At 47.8% G+C, this 13,692-nt stretch overlaps 1 pseudogene; it reads left to right on the top strand.

The window, feature by feature from the left end:
- The first annotated feature begins 12,722 nt into the window (after positions 1–12,722).
- Positions 12,723–13,180, top strand: LOC109570209 (large ribosomal subunit protein eL29 pseudogene; annotated as a pseudogene).
- Positions 13,181–13,692: the final 512 nt, after the last annotated feature.

The raw sequence follows: 13,692 nt of genomic DNA, 5'->3' as shown, positions 1-13,692 counted from the left end.
TATATGTATTCTAAATCTTGTTTTGGCAGATGCAGGATTTCCAAAATGCTAATTTTATTTTGAAAGCTTGGTTCTCATCACTGGGTAAAAAATTCTGCCAGTTGTTTCTTGAAGTGACTCACTTCGTGGTTTCTTGCGAAAATTCGTGCCAAATGCCCAAGTCTGGGTAACCGTAATTTATGTCAGTCATTATTTCAAGTGAAAATGATGGTCTATGAAAATCAGGCTGTAGTTCAGCTTGTGACTCAAATAATTGTACGTAGGCTTTTCCTCTAAACAGCCCTCATACTTTGGTGTGTGGCAGTGTGTTATGCATACTTCCTGTGTCATCACAAAATATTAAAAAGTCACATACCCGAGGACTGGGATACAATAGCTGTTATTCCTTCACCGAGGACATTCTTAGGTAAAACTGACTTTTTTAAAAACTGCAAATGCGTGGTAGTGAAAAATCCAGTGGCCACCAGTAGTATGGGTTGATGTCACAGCCCTTTTGGGACTAAGATACCAGCAGTTATATATATTTCACCACATTTGCAAATGTCACCCAGTAAAAAAATGTAAATAACTTCTTTGTATTATTTATTATAAGAGTTTTGACATGGATTCCCTGTAAAGGTCTTAGGGACTCCCGAGTTTCTTTCCATCAATCACACTGTGAGAATCACTGTTCTAGAGAAGAGTGTCTTTCAATCAACGATTGACAATGTGAGAAGAAAGAGTGGATATAGGGGGAGGGTGGGATGAGCTGGGAGGTTGGAATTGACATATATACCCTACTGTGTGTATAACAGATAGTGGGAGGCTGCTGTGTAACACCGGGAGCTCATTTTGGCGCTCTATGATGACCTGGAAGGGTGGGATGGGGGGAAGGGGAGGAGGTCCCAGCGGGAGGGGATATATGTATACATATTGCTGATTCACTTTGTTTTACAGCAGAAACTAAGGCAACATTGTAAAGCAGTTATTATTTGTTTAATTGCTAAGTCGTATCCAACTCGTTTGCGACCCCACGGACTGTAGCCCACCAGGCTCCTCTGTCCATAGGATTCTCCAGGCAAGAATACTGGAGTGGGTTGCCATTTCCTTCTGCAGGGGATCTTCCTGACCCAGGGATCGAACCCACATCTCCTGCATTGGCAGCTGGATTCTTTACCACTGAATGACCAGGGAAGCCCAAACCGATTATACTTCCCAATTTTTTTTTAAAAAAAAAAGAAGAGCAGAAAGTAAGAGGGGGTCAAGGATCAGAGGTCTCTGATGAGCAGGCAGAAGAAAGGAGACTCCTTGGAAACAGAAAAACCCGTGAGAAAGAAAGGCAGAACTGGGTATTTTTATCAGTTGACCTGTAGTAAGTGGGGCCCTTTTCTTGGTGATGTATTTGGCTTCATCGAGCCTTAGTTTGGCATGCTGGGTCTCTCGCTGCAAACCCGGCCTCTCTAGTTGTGACACACAGGCTTACTTTCCCCACAGCACATGGGATCCTAGTTCCCCGACCAGGGATCAAACCCGTGTCTCCTGCGTTGCCCAGCAGGTTCTTAATCACCGGGGAAATTGTTAAGCCCTTTCTTAGACCCTATTGAGAAACACCAAAATTACATTTAGATTTTCAGTAAAACGAAAGACTTCCATTCAGAAAAAAGTACCATTCTCATATTCCACTGCAGGCAAAGGTACACAGGTAAGGGGCACATTTCTGAAATCAGCTCTTCTATAACCTGCCTGCCTAACCTCAGCTTCTGGGACCAAGATGCCTGTCCCCACCCACTCTTTACAGGTGGAACCAGTCATTCATTCTTGTAGGTGAGCATTGCCCTGAAGTAACTCGGAGCGGCCTTGACACCGTCCTGAGCATGGATATAGTCTCATGAATTCTCACAGGAGATAAAATACCTTTGGGTCCCTAAAGAGAGAGAAGGTTCAAGGTGCATTGACCTCGTCTTACATCTGTACTGAGATCCATGGATGTCCTGTGAGCAGGTTTGAATCAGAAGGAGGAGGACATGGGCCTGGAGGCCCTAAAGCCTTGAGAAATTAAGGGAATGGGTTCAGTAGAGAGGGGGAAATGACTCATAAGGTAAAGTCTATGAACTTCACGCCCCATTGAGACAAATGACAGGTCGGGCTTATGTCTAGTCCTGTCCCATGTATTCATTTGCACTTTTCCCTTCATTGATATTGTTTTAAAAGCCCATGATGAAATGGTCACTGGAAAGAGAACTGTCCAAAGCCGGGAGACACTTGATTTCCGGTTGCAGCCTCTAGGTTTTGTTTGACACATGCTGCTTAAGCAAACATCTCTTCCTCGGGAAAACATCTGCTTCCTCCAGGGACTGAAAGGGCCCCAATCCCCTGAGATTAATGGACAGAGTGCATTTTCATAGAGCTTCATAAGAGTAAAACTGACATGAGTGACAATGATCTCTTTTTCAGTCAAAAGCCCACTCCTCAAAACACTAGTTCAGTCGCTCAGTTGTGTCTGACTCTTTGCGACCCCATGGGCTGCAGCATGCCAGGCTTCCCTGTCCATCACCAAACATATCTGACCCTTCAGACATATTTTGACCCAAAACCAAGAGAGGTGAATTGCAGATCATCAGCTGGGGTGGGATTTTGGATGGACAAAGCTTCCCCATTACACAGTCAGCAGCTCAGTATTAGAGGAGTCCCTGAGCACACTACGCCTGGGCATAGTCAGCACCTCCAAACCTATGCAGTGCTTGCTACTATTAATGCATGACACTTTTTTTGTATAGTTAGACCATATTTTAAAATTTTTTATTTATTTTTGGCTGTGATGGGTCTTTGTTGCTGCACTAGCTTTTTCTGGTTGCGTAGAGGAGGGGCTGCTCTTCGTTGCAGTGCGCAGGCTTCTCATTGAAGTGACTTCTCTTGTTCCAGAACACAGGCTCCAGGTTCCTGGGCTTGAGTAGTTGTAGCACACAGACTTAGTTGCTCCGAGGCCTGTGGGATCTCCCCAGACAGGGATCAAACCTGTGTTCCCTGCATTGGCAGGTAGATTCTTAACCACTGGACTACCAGGGATGTCTAGACTATATTACTGCTGTGCATTATTTTATTGTCTCTGCAGTACTGTGAGCCCTTTGAAAGCACCCGTCGTGGTATGTTGGATTAAAACACGAGCAGCCTTTGGGAGCCTAAAGTCTTAGGCATGATGAAACCCAACCGCCCATAGTCTTGCGGCAGTAATAGAAACCCTCTGAATTTCTGTTTCTTCCTTTACAAGATGGGACAATAGTTCCTTGCTTGGAGGCTTGTGGTGAGGATTAAATTTATGTAGAAGGTCGCTTCTGAGCGAATGAGACCCATTATTATTCTCATTGACAGTATAAATAGGGTCAAATAAGGACAGTATAAATAGAGATGACCCTTGAGAAGCAGTTGAGGGGGAGCTGAGGTCTAAGTGTTTGGATTTCATGTTATTCATAGCAGCTGCCAGTAAAATTATTGATGTCCAAAGGATTTAGATATTAATACTTCTGTGTGCAAGTGGGTGCCGTCCTGGACATTGTGACCAGCACGTGAAACTCGAGAATTCCGGAGAGATACAGATCTGAGCAAACGCGATAGGGGTCAACGCACTTTGGCACCAAAGAACGAAACTGAGATGTTCTTGTGGGCAGGAAAAAAAAACGATTTTTATGTGTATTGCACAACCCACAACAAAGGAGATTAAATCACAAACGAGGAAGGAAGCTGCTGACAAGTCCACTGCCCGTCCACAGCTCTTCATTTCTCCTTGTTCCCTTTCCAGTCACATGCACGAGTAATTGCCCACAGACGTAAAGCAGTTTGCATACTCAATATCATAAGCACTTCCCATATCACTACATGGCCTTTGTAACCATTTTATTTTTTTTCCAGTTTTATTGACATATAATTGACATATAACATTGTATTTAAGGTGAACAACATAACGATTTGATTTCTATATTGTTAAATGATTACCACAGTAAGTTTAGTTAACATATATCACCTCACATAGTTACATGTTTTTTTCCTTGTGATGAGACCTTGTAAGATCTACTCTCTTAGCAACTTTCAAATAACCATTATTTTAAATCATTGTGTAATATTCCAATAAGGCTGATACACTATAATTTACCTAATGGGTCCTTACTCGTGGCCATTCATTTGTTCACTTAGCATATACAGAGCATTTACAATTGTGTCAGAGTTCACACCAGCAACTGGAAATATAAAGCAGTGTCCTGCCCTCAAAATGCTCACAGACAGGAAAATCACCAGGTCCACAGCACTTGATCTAGACCGTCCATGCGCAATTGGCAACAGACCCCCGAGGAGGCGGCACCCCGCCCCGCGCGGTACTCTCAGCTCTTACCGCGGGGAGCACACAGGGCTTTCCCTTCTTTGGAAGGGAGGAGGATTGTGATACTTGCCTTTGAGGCCCCGGTTTCATCGTTTTATGCCCCAGTGCCTCTGCGCCCAGCCCAGCACTCCCTCACCCTCACCTTCTGGTTTGTCAAAACCCTCTCAACTCCCTCCACCTCAATGAGACTTGAAGCCCTGAAGTGTAATCCTGGGTTATATTTGCATTTTAAATGGATAAGCCTCAAACAGTCTCCGTTGTCTGAGAAGACAGACTGGGCGAGGCTTTGCTCCTTGTGTCTCTGAAGTCACTTTGCTTTAGGCTCGTGTCTCTTTTACCTCCGAGTAAGTCGATGTTTTCCTTGACCCTGAGAGCCTGGCTGCCAGACCCGCACCGGGCACAGGGCAGCCAGGGCCGGCTCTGCCCCAAACTGGGGAGAGCACGCCCTCTGTTGGTCATCTCATAAACTGCTTAAATTCAGTTCCGCTCAGTCGCTCAGTATCCGACTCTCTGCGACCCCATGAACTGTAGCGCGCGAGGCCTCCCTGTCCATCACCAACTCCCAGAGTTTACTCAAACTCATGTCCATTGAGTCGGTGATGCCATTCAACCATCTCATCCTCTGTCGTCCCCTTCTCCTCCTGCCCTCAATCTTTCCCAGCATCAGGGTCTTTTCAAATGAGTCAGTTTTTTGCATCAGATGGCAAAAGTATTGGAGTTTCAGTTTCAGCATCCTTCTAATGAATTTTCAGGACTGATTTCCTTTAAGATGGACTGGTTGGATCTCTTTGCAGTCCAAGGGACTCTCAGGAGTCTCCTCCAACAGCACAGTTCAAAAGCATCAATTCTTTGGTGCTCAGCTTTCTTTATAGTTCAACTCTCACATCCATACATGCATGACTACTGGAAAAACCATAGCTTTGACTAGATGGACCTCTGTTGGCAAAGTAATCTCTTTGCTTTTTAATATGCTGTCTAGGCTGTACTGTTTCAGACTCACTGCCAAAATTTCACTGGGGATGGCGGTGTGTGTTTGTGGGGTGGGGCATAGGATGTGTTGGTTTTTTTCAGCCATATCCAAGCCAGCAAGCGCTACTTAACCCAAACACACACACACACGCACACACATGAGTGTGTGTCCCGCCACTCCCAGCTCTGGGCAGCACCTAACAGGGCAACAGCAATCTCTCATCTGTCTAGTGATGCTTACAAACCAAATAATGGGATGGCTGGTGAATGTCCTGATTCCTCTTAACTGCCCTGGATGACTTCTGTAAAATGGAGCCCAGCTCAGTGATTCTTCCTGGAGGCCGCTCCTGTGGCCCTCGGGGTCCCTCGGGCCACGTTGTTCCAGACTCAGCCCGGTGTCCCAACAGCAGGCTTCCTTCCACTGACCCCTCACAGCTCGGCAGTGGACTCTCACCCTTCTCCACTCCTGCCGACCAAATATCAAGAAATAGTGGCCTGTGCAGCACAAAACTATTTTTTTTATGTTGGGCAAAAGGATTTGCACGCAGTGTTAGTCTCTGAACCAGGTTACCAGAGGACTCGTGGAAACATACTCTCCAAGTTGGGATAAACGCTTGTCTGCACCTGGAAGATGAGCCTCCTTCAACAGGGGACTTTCCTCAGTGTTTCTCCCGGTCACATGTTTCGCAGGTAGGTTCCCAAACCCTTTTCACCTGCCGGCACACCTAGAAAAGGATCCTCTTTGTACAACACCCTGGGGCAGATGACCTTTTAGAACTAACACCCCAAAAAAGATGTCCTTTTCATTATAGGGGACTGGAATGCAAAAGTAGGAAGTCAAGAAACACCTGGAGTAACAGGCAAATTTGGCTTTGGAATATGGAATGAAGCAGGGCAAAGGCTAATACAGTTTTGCTAAAAGAACGCACTGGTCATAGCAAACACCCTCTTCCAACAACACAAGAGAAGACTCTACACATGGACATCACCAGATGGTCAACACCGAAATCAGATTGATTATATTCTTTGCAGCCAAAGATGGAGAAGCTCTATACAGTTAGTGAAAACAAAACCGGGAGCTGACTGTGGCTCAGATCATGAACTCCTTATTGCAAAATTCAGACTGAAATTGAAGAAAGTAGGGAAAACCACTAGACCATTCAGGTATGACCTAAATCAAATCCCTTATGATTATGCAGTGGAAGTGAGAAATAGATTTAAGGGCCTAGATCTGATAGATAGAGTACCTGATGAACTGCGGACGGAGGTTCGTGACATTGTACAGGAGACAGGGATCAAGACCATCCCCGTGGAAAAGAAATGCAAAAAAGCAAAATGGCTGTCTGAGGAGGCCTTACAAATAGCTGTGAAAAGAAGAGAAGCAAAAAGCAAAGGAGAAAAGGAAAGATATAAGCATCTGAATGCAGAATTCCAAATGGCAAGGAGAGATAAGAAAGCCTTCCTCAGTGATCAGTGCAAGGAAATAGAGGAAAACAACAGAATGGGAAAGACTAGAGATCTCTTCAAGAAACTTAGAGATACCAAGGGAACATTTCATGCAAAGATGGGCTTGATAAAGGACAGAAATGGTGTGGAACTAACAGAAGCAGAAGATATTAAGAAGAGGTGGCAGGAATACACAGAAGAACTGTACAAAAAAGATCTTCACGACCCAGATAATCACAATAGTGTGATCACTGACCTAGAGCCAGACATCCTGGAATGTGAAATCAAGTGGGCCTTAGAAAGCATCACTACGAACAAAGCTAGTGGAGGTGATGGAATTCCAGTTGAGCTATTTCAAATCCTGAAAGATGATGCTGTGAAAGTGCTGCACTCAATATGCCAGCAAAGTTGGAAAACTCAGCAGTGGCCACAGGACTGGAAAAGGTCAGTTTTCATTCCAATCCCAAAGAAAGGCAATGCCAAAGAATGCTCAAACTACCGCACAATTGCACTCATCTCACACGCTAGTAAAGTAATGCTCAAAATTCTCCAAGCCAGGCTTCGGCAATACATGAATAATGAACTTCCAGATGTTCAAGCTGGTTTTAGAAAAGGCAGAGGAACCAGAGATCAAATTGCCAACATCCGCTGGATCATCGAAAAAGCAAGAGAGTTCCAGAAAAACATCTATTTCTGCTTTATTGACTATGCCAAAGCCATTGACTGTGTGGATCACAATAAACTGTGGAAAATTCTGAAAGAAATGGGAATACCAGAGCACCTGACCTGCCTCTTGAGAAACCTATATGCAGGTCAGGAAACAACAGTTAGAACTGGACGTGAAACAACAAACTGGTTCCAAATAGGAAAAGGAGTACGTCAAGGCTGTATATTGTCACCCTGCTTATTTAAGTTATATGCAGAATACATCATGAGAAACGCTGGGCTGGAAGAAGCAAAAGCTGGAATCAAGAGTACTGGGAGAAATATCAATAAGCTCAGATGACACCACCCTTATGGCAGAAAGTGAAGAGGAACTCAAAAGCCTCTTGATGAAAGTGAAAGAGAAGAGTAAAAAAGTTGGCTTAAAGCTCAACATTCAGAAAACGAAGATCATGGCATCTGGTCCCATCACTTCATGGGAAATAGATGGGGAAACAGTGGAAACAGTGTCAGACTTTATTTTTGGGGGCTCCAAAATCACTGCAGATGGTGATTAAAGCCATGAAATGAAAAGACGCTTACTCCTTGGAAGGAAAGTTATGACCAACCTATACAGCATATTCAAAATCAGAGACATTATTTTGCCAACAAAGGTCCGTCTAGTCAAGGCTATGGTTTTTCCTGTGGTCATGTATGGATGTGAGAGTTGGACTGTGAATAAAGCTGAGCACAGAAGAACTGATGCTTTTGAACTGTGGTGTTGGAGAAGACTCTTGAGAGTCCCTTGGACTGCAAGGAGATCCAACCAGTCCATCCTAAAGGAGACCAGTCCTGGGTGTTCGTTGGGAGGACTGATGCTGAAGCCCAAACTCCAATACTTTGGCTACTTTATGCAAAGAGTTGACTCATTGGAAAAGACCCTGATGCTGGGAGGGATTGGGGGCAGGAGGAGAAGGGGACGACAGAGGATGAGATGGCTGGATGGCATCAACAACTCAATGGACATGAGTTTGGGTAAACTTCGGGAGCTGATGATGGACAGGGAGGCCTGGCGTGCTGCGATTCATGGGGTCGCAAAGAGTTGGACACGACTGAGCGACTGAACTGAACTGAACTGGGGCAGATGGGTGGAGCTGCTCTGAAGTCCCCAGGCCCCAGGCCCCGCCTCCCACAACAGGGCTCACTCTCCCGGCAGGCCTGATCCAGACACTCAGCATCTCGGGCTTGCCTCCAAATCCCCTGGGGAGGGTCCTTGGTAAACCCCAGCATGCTGTGCCCCACCCCAGAGGTTCTGATTCTGCAGGTGTGAGGTGGGGCCCGAGGACTGGTGTCCCTCACAAGCTCCCAGATGATGCACCGCAGCAGGTCTGGGGCCCATACTTTGAGAGCTCCCACCCTATAGAAGCTGCCTCTGATCTCCCTTCCCTGGGTGGGCTGAGCACACAGTAACTTTTTAGGGGGGTCTCCCCAGGCTCAGCTCCCCACCAACCCCGTACCTGCTCTCTAGGTTGCCCCAGAAACCCTTCCTCCAGCCTGGCTGGAAACAGGACCTGGCTGTTTCTTTCATGATCCAGAGGGGAGGCTTCTGTCTTTTCCCTGTGAAGAGGAACAGGGTAGAGATTGGGTTTCTTAACCATCTGGATGGCTCTGAGCCCAGCAGGTGCATTTGTGGCCATGGAGGGGAGGCACGCAGATGGCACCGCTGGCCCATCTCCAGCCTGCGCAGGACACACGGCATCGGGCACCTGTGCAGAAACAACCTGAGCACCCATGGGAGACATGGGGCGGGCCAGGCGGTCCCTGGAGAGAGTCAGCTGTCGCTCTTCCCTATCAGATGTTTATCTTCCTCCCTCCCCCTTGCTTTTGGCCCGCTTCAGAGAACAGGGTGGATCTGAGACGGAGGCAGCGGACTTTGCTCCTAGGAAAGGAGGGTTGGGAAAACCAGCCTCTAGGAAAGCAGCGTTCTCCCTGGTGAAGACGGCATCGATGTGTATCTGGTTCCGGCAGCATCCTGATCACCATGAATCGAGGATGGCAAGCAACACGCCTACCTGTTTTGGAGAAAAGGTAGCAAAGGAGAGAAGAGACTCTGTCCCAGAGTCTGGGCACAAAATCCAGCACTTTCAACAGGCCAAACTCCTGGGCTTGATGCTAAGGCCTCCTGAGCAAGTAAAGGAGGGAAAAAGGGACTTTCCTGGCGGTCCAGGGGTTAAGACTCCACACTTGCACTGCAGGCAAGCACGACGTGACTAGGAAATTAAAAAAAAAAAAATGAAAGGAGGGAAAGAGATGTTTGTGGGCTTACTTTTTACGTTCTAGGAGTTACCTGGTGATCCCGGCATGGCCACGCGGGTCAGACTCACATAAGACAACCACTTCCCGGAATCACGTATTCACTTCTAGAACTATCAAGTATGGGTTCACCCAACCCTTCCTCTTCCTGTTTATGTTTTGTCTGTAATACTCATAAAGAAAATGAATTGTATGATTAGGACTTCCATTTTTTTCTTCTTCTTTAAATTACCTTTTAAAATTCAAGATCTTCTCTGGGTTTCTGTCTCACAGGTTGATTATAGGGTTGATTCGTTTATTCATTCAACAAACATTAAACAGTAATTTCGGGCCAGGGTTGCAGAGCCAAGCGAGACCTGCTGCCGGGTCTGGTAGTCTGGTGAGGACAGACGTATGGAGAATTTAAACGGTGAGAAAGTGCTGAGGAGGGGACCTGGGCCGAGTGCTGAGGCACATTAGCGAGTATGAACTCTGTGGGTGGGGCTGGGGAAGGCTCTGAGCCGAGCTGCTGTTGGAGCTGCGTCTGGCAGGAGCATCTCCAGGCCCCTGTGGGACCTCCCCCGAGTTTTCTGTCTTCTCCAAACAAGAGCTTAGCAAAAGCTGCCCTGGGCAAAAGCTCTGCCCTTAGCAAATGCATTTGAAACCTTACTTCCCCAGCGCTGTTTTTATTCTTGAGTTTCCTTCCGCACTAGCTCAGCTGACTTTCCCAAAAGGAATATGTGGCTGGTATATTTGGTGTGTTCCTGTCACTTCATCGCCTCCTAGGAACAAGTGAGCACTTTAAAATTGGGAAAGATTGTCCTGAATTTGAAGGGTTTACAGGAACTCTAGCTGGGCAGGGGACCAGATCCCATGAAACACCCTTTCCAAAACTCAAATTCAGTTTGTACAACAATAAGCAGGGATGCTTGCAATGAAAAAAACAAAACCAAATGAAAAGAAACCTCACAGGTTGTTCCAGTTCACTCCCAGAAATTGATTCTTTAGACCCAGGATGCTGTCATGAAATTTTTCAGAAGCGACCCACCTGTTTGTGCTGGTGGGTTGCTTGTGAAAGCAACTGGCCATCTTTGCCTCTGCAGGTTCTTACCGCTTATTTGGAGGCCTACTTGGGCTGCTGCTAAGTGAAGAGATTCCTCCAATAAACAAGGTTCGGGGGGTGGGGAAGGGGGCTTGGAGGATCCAACCAAGCCTCTGGCTTAAGAAGGAGCCAGAGAACCACTTGGGGCATCGTCCACAGCTGGGAAAAAGCTCACTGAAGGCCTCACTGCAGAAGGGTCCACAGGAACATCACTGATCCATTAGCAAGCAATGCTGGTCAGGCTCCTGACTGAAAGGCTAAGGTCCTTCTAGAGGAGGAGACAATAACATACCCCATCTGCTGAGAGCATTACAGTTCCCAAAGGGCTTCACTGCATGATCTCATCTGACCATCACGGTCAGCACATGTGAGAAGCAGGTTTTGATTCCTGTAACCCTGGCAGCACCAAGAGATGCTGGGTGAGACTTCAGCATCACCCTGGCCGGCTCCCCGTTCCCCAACCCACCCCCAACAAGCCTATCATCTAAGCAAAACGGTGTACACGTGCTTGCTGACAATATCTCAGCATCTCCTTTCTTAGGGCCCCAAGAGCCTCCTATAATAAACTCTGAAGCCTCACTGATCACAGACATTTTGCAAGGGGTAAACTCAGGCTCAGCCTTGCCAAAAGTTGTGTAGCTAGAAAAAAATGGAGCTGCAACTAGGACAGATTCGCAAGGCAGGCCTCTCCCTTGACTCATATGAGCTGCCTCCTTGGCGAAAAGTGAAGTCGTTCAGTCGTGTCCGACTGTTTGCGACCCCATGGACTGTAGCCTACCAGGCTTCTCAGTCCATAGGATTTTCCAGGCAAGAGTACTGGAGTGGGGTGCCATTGCCTTCTCCAGGGGATCTTCCCATCCCAGGGATCAAACCCGGGTCTCCCGCATTGTAGGCAGATGCTTTACCCTCTGAGCCACCAGGGAAGAGGGTCAGAAAACCCAAGCAGGGAGAGGCAGGCACAACCTCAGCCTCAGACTCTGACCTGAGGGATGACCCAGAGGGAGGCACATCCCTAAGGCATTGGCACAGATGGTCAGCCTGGTGGGCATCATGGGCTGGCTTTCTTAGCCCTGGCACCAATCTGCTGCTGGCACTCCTGCCTTCAGCACCCACGAGACAGTTGCCTGGACTGCTCTTGGGCATCGGGCCCCCTGTAAACTCTCATTAGTGTGCTCAAGGCAGCCCCCTTGCTATGTACGCTCCATCCTCTGAGACTTGCAGTGAGGATCTGGGTCAGTGACGGAAGTTAGGCATAGAGAGGTGGACACTCTGGGCTGCTAATTATGACAATGATCATAAGCCACACTTCTTGTTCTCTTCAGTCGCTCAACCGTGTCTGACTCTGCAACCCCATGGACTGTGGCACATCAAGTTCCTCTGTCCTTCACCATCTCCCAGAGCTTGCTCAAACTCATGTCCATTGAGTCGGTGATGCTGTCTAACCATCTCATCCTCTGCTGCCCTCTTCTCCTTTTGCCTTCGATCTTTCCCAGCATCAGGATCTTTTCCATTAGGTCAAGTCTGCATCAGGTGGCCAAAGTATTGGAGCTTCAGCTTCAGCAACAGTCCTTCCAATGATTAGTCAGGGCTGACTTCCTCAAGGAGAAAATCAGTCACATTGTTGATTCCCAAACCTGGAGATCTGGGGATCTTTTGCCGTAAAGTTGAACAAGCCACGCCTACTTGCTCCTGAGTCAGATACCCGGAGGGAGCTGGAGGTTCATATACGTTAGGCTGTTTGATAACACTTGTATGTTGAATAAAGTTTGAAGTTTAAACCCACACATGCATCTCCTGTGTTTATCTTAGTGATGGTTATGTAGTTGAGAGTCTGCAGCAGAAAATGTAGCTCAAAAAGCTACCTTGGTTCTTTCTCATCTGGTACCAGGCGCTTCAGGATCTGCTGTCCCCAATGCAAACATGGCCAAGTCCAAGAACCACACCATGCACAACCAGTACTGAAAATGGCCCAGAAACAGCATCAAGAAATCCCAATCACAAGAATATGAGTCTCTTAAGGCGGTGGACCCCAAGTTCCTGAGGATCATGCACTTTGCCAAGAAACACAACAAGAAGGGCCTGAAGAAGATGCCGACAACGCCAAGGCTGAGGCTGTCAAGGCCCTCGCGAAGCCCAAGGAAATCAAGCCCCAGATCCCAATGGGCGGCAGCCGCAAGCTCAGCCAACTTGCCTACACCGCTCAGCCCAAGCTCAGGAAACATGCCCGTGCCCGCATCATCAAGGGTCTCAGGCTCTGCCGGCCAAAGTCCCAGGCCAAGGCTTCAACCAAGGCCTGGGCACCTACAGCTGCAGCTCTGGCTCCCAAGGGTGCCCAGGCACCAAAGCTCTGGAGTAGAGACCTTCATCTGCCAGTATGAGGACAGAAGGGCCGATGTGACCCCTGGGCTGCTGTCTGCATAGTGCCGGTGCCCTCATTTGGGATCTGAACAAATAAATCTGAGACAGGATCTGTCAAAAACAAAACAAAAAGCTACCTTGGTTTCCAGTGACCGGTAGCGTGAGGTGTCTGTGGCCTACCCGATGGACCCAGGAGACAGCGGGGCATCTGGGCACGACATCAACCATTCCAGGCTCGGCTCAGGTCCACTTGGCTGGCCACCTGCGTGTGGGGCTCGAGGTGGCTGGGCTGCTCCATGCGGCACAAGGGGCCCCGTCTGGCCCTCTCCTGGCAGAGCTGAGCTAGTGCTCTTCCTTCTGTTCCACTCCCCCATCTCGGACTCTGCTCTGCACCCATTGCTGGGGTTTGGAGGGGGGGCGTCGCTGGGAGCCCTGCGAGGGTGGAGACAGGCACCTTCTGGATGTTGCTTTGCCCTGGGATGGAGAGGCTCTCCCTCTGAGCTGGGAACACAGGCCCGCGTCCCTGGTTTCT

The sequence above is a fragment of the Bos indicus genome, chromosome 16, assembly GCF_029378745.1.
Source record: "Bos indicus isolate NIAB-ARS_2022 breed Sahiwal x Tharparkar chromosome 16, NIAB-ARS_B.indTharparkar_mat_pri_1.0, whole genome shotgun sequence".
Lineage (NCBI taxonomy): Eukaryota > Metazoa > Chordata > Mammalia > Artiodactyla > Bovidae > Bos > Bos indicus.
Note: the sequence above shows the minus strand (reverse complement) of the source record. Positions and strands in the feature narration are given on the sequence as shown.